Below are 6,000 nucleotides of genomic sequence, written 5' to 3' on the forward strand. Positions count from 1 at the left end.
GACCACTTGGCTGGATCCTCTGGTGCAAGGTCTTGGCTAGGGTAGCAGTCACCTCGAGTCTTTTCTGGAGGAGGACAGCTTCCAAGCTCACTCACATGATTCTAAGTTGTAGTTAGTTTCTCACTGCCTGTTGGTTGGAAGCTGCCCTCAGTTCATTGTCACATGGGCTTCTCCATAGGGCAGCTTACAACATGGAAGCATGGAAGCTTGAATCATTCAGGCCGAGCAAGTGCGAAGAGCCAGGGAGAGAGTGTGTGTAAACAACAGGGAGGGTCACAGTTTCTTTGGAACCTAATCTCAGAAGTGAAATCCCATCACCTTTGCCACATTAGATTCATTAGAAACAAGTTACTAGGCCCAGGCCTCACTCAAAGGGAGGAAATTACACAAGGGCATGAATAGCAGGCAGTGCAAATCATTGAGAGCCATGTCAGAGAATTTAAGTTGTATTTAAACTTATAAAAAGGTACTATTTTTTTTTAAAGATTTTTTTTTTATTTATTTATTTGACAGAGAGAGACACAGCGAGAGAGGGAACACAAGCAGGGGGAGTGGGAGAGGGAGAAGCAGGCTCCCCGTAGAGCAGGGAGCCTGATGCGGGACTCGATCCCAGGGCCCTGGGATCATGACCTGAGCTGAAGGCAGTCGCTTAACCAACTGAGCCACCCAGGCGCCCAAAAGGTACTATTTTATATGCATCTTTTAAGGCTTATTTGTTTCACATAAAATCACATCACAAGGAGTGATGCACATTGTCTGTGTTGCTTTAGTTCAATCATTTTGACCACTGTATTTCATTGTATATATATACATATATATATATGCTATAGATTATTTATGTTCTCCCATGGATGGGTATTTGAATGTCCTGGGGTTGAGAATGGAGGATTGGGGGGAAATGGGGAATGATTGCTAATGGGTTTTGGGGGGAGGGGTAATTAAAATGTTCTAAAATGAGATAGTGCTGATGGTTGCACAACTCTATACTAAAAACCATCAAACTTGCACTTTAAATGGCTGAATAATATGACATGTGCATTATATCTCAATGAAGCTGTTGCAAAAACTCTATGACGGTAAATTTGAAAAAGTAGAGGGTGAAAAAGATTATTTGCTGGCAAATTATAAACTAGCAATAACGACCCAAGAAAAACTAGGAAACTTAAAGACAGAAATAATCACTAACAGATTATAAAGGAAACTTAAAAAAAAAAAAAGTCAGGTTGGCCAATAAGCACATGAAAAGATGCTCATTAGCCAACAGGGAAATGCAAGTTAAAACTACAGGGAGTCACACTGCACGCCCATCAGAATGGCTACAATAAAAAAGACAACACCGAATGGGGCCGTAGAGCAAGGAGGGCTCTCATACACTGGTAGGTCCATTGGGAAAAGCGGCTTGGTAGTATTTATTAAAACCAAACATTTGCTAAATTTGAAAATTGTTAAGAGAGTAGATCCTAAGCGTTCTCATCACAAGGAAAAAAGCATTTCCCCCCCTTTTTTGGTATCTATGCGAGATGACGGATGTTAACTAAACTCACTGTGGTCATCATTTCACAATATATGTAAGTCAAGTCACTATGCTGCACGCCTTCAACTTACCCACTGCTGTATGCCAATTCTATTTCAAGAAAACTGGGAAAGATATTAACTGTAAAAACAAAACAAAACACGAGACATTGGCATACCCTACAATGTAGTAATTCCACTCCCGCATGTGTATACCGATAGAATGGCGCCAGATCCACACACCGTGAACAAGATGTTCATAATGGCACTATTTGTAACAGCCAGAAACTAGAGACAACACATGTGCTCATCGACAGAAGAAAGAGAAAATCAACCGTGATATATTCATACAGTGGAATATTGTGCAGTAACGAAAGGTAATGAGATCTAGGTATACGCAACGACATGGGTGAATCTTGCAGACACAGTGTCGAGTGAAAACACCCAGGCACAAAAAGAGTACATATCGAATGATTCCATGTACATGAAGCTCAAGACAGGCAAAACTAATGGATAGTAATAGTGGATATTCCTGGAAGTTGGCTACTGACTGAGAAGGGTCATGAGGAAATCTTTTGGTGGGGGCGAGGGGGCAGAAACACTGTGTCTTGATCTGAATGATGGATATATGGGTGCATACGTATATAAAAATGCATCTAGGTGTACAGTTAAGATTAGAAGACTTTATACACTTTACTGTATGTTCATTATCCCTTACAAAAAAAGTTTTATTTTTTAAACAAGGAAAAGGATGTGTTCTGGACTTTGATTTCTGATCATTGAAGACTAGGTAATTTGAACCAACCCTCCCATGGAAAAAACTGGACAAAATATTTTAAAAGATCACTTTTTTTTTGTTTTTGTTTCAAGTTAAAAGATCACTTTAAAATCATCAATGAGCTAACTAGATAGTGAAATAGAATACTGAGCCAGGATCTGGGAGACAGGGGGATTGAGAGAGGTGAGCCTGGCACTTGGAACTGCTTTGGCCCTGGGTTGTTTGGGGTTGGCTGACCTAGAAGCAGCAGCTGAGGGCTTAGGACAAAGACTCACAGTCCAGACTCCACCGAGAGCATATATGGACACTTGATCTATGACAAATGTGTCACTGTGCTAGGACAAATGTGTAACAGTGCTAAGACAATGATAGATCCATATGAAAAGATGAAATTAAAGCCCTGCCTGGCACCACACACAAAAACAAGTTCTGGGTGGATTGTAGACCTAAGGCTGCAAGGTAAAACAATAACATGTTTAGAAGATAATACAGGAGAACGTCTTTCTAAAGTAGGTAGGGAAATACTTTGTGATCAAGACACACGAAATAACCACTAACCATAGAAGACTGATACATTGCAATAGAATCAAGAGCTTCTGCTCATCAAAAGACATCATCATCAAAAAGACAAGAATAGGCAAACCATCGAGTGGGACAAGATACTTGCAACACATATAAGCTCAAAGGGCTTGCATCCACAATATATAAAGAACACCTACAAATTAATAAGAAAAAGTCAGACAAATGGGCAAAAGGTTTGAAAAATTACTTCACCAAAGAGGATATCTTAATGGCCAATAAACGTGAAACGGTGCTCAATCTCATTAGTAATAATGAAAACGAAACTTCTAATCGCAATGAGATACTACCAGACGCTCGTCAGATTGGCAGGCATGTGAGTGCCAGGAGACATATTCAAAGCAGCGCTGTTTGTAATGAGCACAAAGTGGAAACAAGCCCAATTCACCCACAATTCGTAAAGTGGAAACAACCCAAAAGTCCATCTATAGCAGAATGGATAATTAATTTGTGAAATCTTCATACAGTGGTAATGAATGAACGTCAGATACCCATGGCAACATGGATGAATCTCAGAGGCATTGTCTGAGTGAAAGAAGCTGCGTGATGCAATCTATACAAAATTCATAAACAGGCAAAACTAAACTCTGTTTAGAGATGCACACAGAGATGGCTCAACTTTAAAGAAAAGCAGTCCATACTCTAAAGTCAAAATAGCATTTACCTCCAGTGGGGGGATGAAGAAGGTTGTTACCATGAGGGGTGTTATGAGCTGAGTTGATATGTTGAAGCCCTTAGCCCTAGTACCGCAGAATATGACCGTATTTGGAGGTAGGGTCTTTAAGAGGCGATTATATTAAAATGAGGTCACTGGGATGCCTGGGTGGCTCAGTTGGTTAAGCGACTGCCTTCGGCTCAGGTCATGATCCTGGAGTCCCGGGATCCAGTCCCACCTCAGGCTCCCTGCTCAGCAGGGAGCCTGCTTCTCCCTCTGACCCTCCTCCCTCTCATGCTCTCTGTCTCTCATTGTCTCTCTCGCAAATAAATAAAATCTTAAAAAAAAATTTTTTTTAAATGAGGTCACTGGGATGGCCCCTAATCCAACCTGACTGGTGTCCTTATAGTGAGAGGAGGCATGGAGGGGAGACCACGTGAGGCCACAGGGAGAAGACTGTCTGCAAGCCAAGGACAGAGGCCACAGAAGAAACTGAACCTACTGACACCTTGATCTTGGACTTCCAACCTCTAGAACTGTGAGGAAATAAATTTCTGTTGTTTAAGGCACCCAGCCCAGAGTCCTTTGTTATGGCTTCTGGGGGCTTCAGATTTTTTATTTCTTGACTAGGATGATAACTGCATAGGAATTTTCTTTACCATAAATTGTTAGGTTGTATATTTAAGCTTTATTCTTCTGTACATGTGTTACATTTCACCATACAACAGCAAATCAAAAAAAGAATGGCCTGGCCTGGGCAGGGAAAAAAGATTTTGTTCTCGTGAGATTATCACACCAATCCTATGAGAAAGACTTGGAAAGGACTCTTTCCTTTTTGTAAATAGTTTTATTGAGATGTAGTTCGCACACCACACAATTCGGCCATTTAAAGTGAACGATTCAATGGATTACAGAGTTGTGCTCACTAGGTAATTTTAGAACATTTTCATCACCCCTGAAAGAAACCATGTACCCTCTCGCTATTATCCCCCATCCACACCAGCGTCTAGAAACCACTAATTGACTTTCTGTCTCTATAGGCCTATTCTGGACATTTCATACAAATTGAATCATGTAGTGTGTGGTCTTTTATGTCTGGCTTCTTTCACTTAGCATGTTTTCGGGGTACACTGCGTTGCAGGATCCGCGCTTCAATCCTTCTTGTGGACGAATGCGCAGCCCACCTCATGTTTGTCCACTCACCAGTTGATGGACATTTGGGCTGTTTGCGCTGTTTGGCTGTTATCAATGATGCTACTACAAAGATTGGTGTACAAGTTTTTGTGCAGATATGCTTTCCATTGCCTTTGGGTCTCTACCCAGGAGTGGAATTGTTGGGTCATATGGGAATTCTGCGTTTCACTTACTGAGGGGCCACCAAACTCTTTCCCCCAGGGGCGGCACCATTTTACATGCCTGTCAGCAGTGCCTGAGGGGTCTGATTTCTCCACACCCTCGCCAGCACTTATTTTTCTCTGTCTTTTGATTATAGTCATCCTGGTAGATGGGAAGTGGTTTCTCTTTGTGGTTTTGATTTGCATTTCTCTGATGACTAATGATGTTGAACATCTTTTCATGGGCTTGTTGGCTAGAATTGTTAGCTCCGCTTTCCCAAAGAGGAAATGGAAGCCCATGCTCCTCTCTCCTTCCGGGACATCTCCACCGCCTCCGTGGAAGGTAGGGTTCTCCCAGCAGATAAGCATGAAAGTCGGCCCTAGTTCTTAGGAGCTTGTCCTGGCCCTACTCTGGGGCTTTTGGTTTGTCTGGCACCATTTCTATTGCTGCCACCAAAGCCCTGAAATCTTATTTGGGTGCTCTCGTGTCACCTTACATCACCTGTCCTCTCTGCCTGTTCCACTTAAGGCCTTCTTGATGCCCAGGACTTCCTACAGAGGGGGCTCTTGGCTTTACCCCAAATGGGTACTCAAGCCTCCTGGCTTAGCGAGCACATGGATCCCAGGATGGCAGGCCTGGTAGGGCCCTGTGAGAGCATCAGGTCCAAATCCTTATCACTCAGAGAGGGATGCTGAGCTCCCGAGGGGGTGGGGAGCGGTCTGTAGTCTCACAGATGTAAGTGGTGGAGCCGTGGGCAGGGCAGAACCCTGACTGTTGTGCACAGACGGGGAAAGCAGGAGAACATTCTCCCCTTTACACTCTTCTCAAGCAAAGGAGCATGCAGCCAGGACTGTCTTGAGGGGGAAGGGCAAGCTCCCGCTGGCTGCCGCTTAGCAAAGAGCACAGCTAGAGCTTCGTGTTGATGGATAAACAGGGTGCGGCCGCCAAAAGCTGGATTTGACCCGCACCAGCAGGTGCCCTGATCTGGTAGAGCAAGGTCTTCTGCCCTGGTGACAGGTTAACCACAGTCACTTGAGAAAAGTAAAGATAAATGGATTTCTCCTCCTAACCCTTTGACCTCTGCAAACCAGGTGCAAAGTATGCTTAGCCCTAGTGGGGCTGCCAGGGGGAGGGAGGAAAT

The sequence above is a fragment of the Mirounga angustirostris genome, unplaced genomic scaffold, assembly GCF_029215605.1.
Source record: "Mirounga angustirostris isolate CCGP_5_RB_7025 unplaced genomic scaffold, mMirAng1.0.hap1 SCAF_11, whole genome shotgun sequence".
Taxonomy (NCBI): domain Eukaryota; kingdom Metazoa; phylum Chordata; class Mammalia; order Carnivora; family Phocidae; genus Mirounga; species Mirounga angustirostris.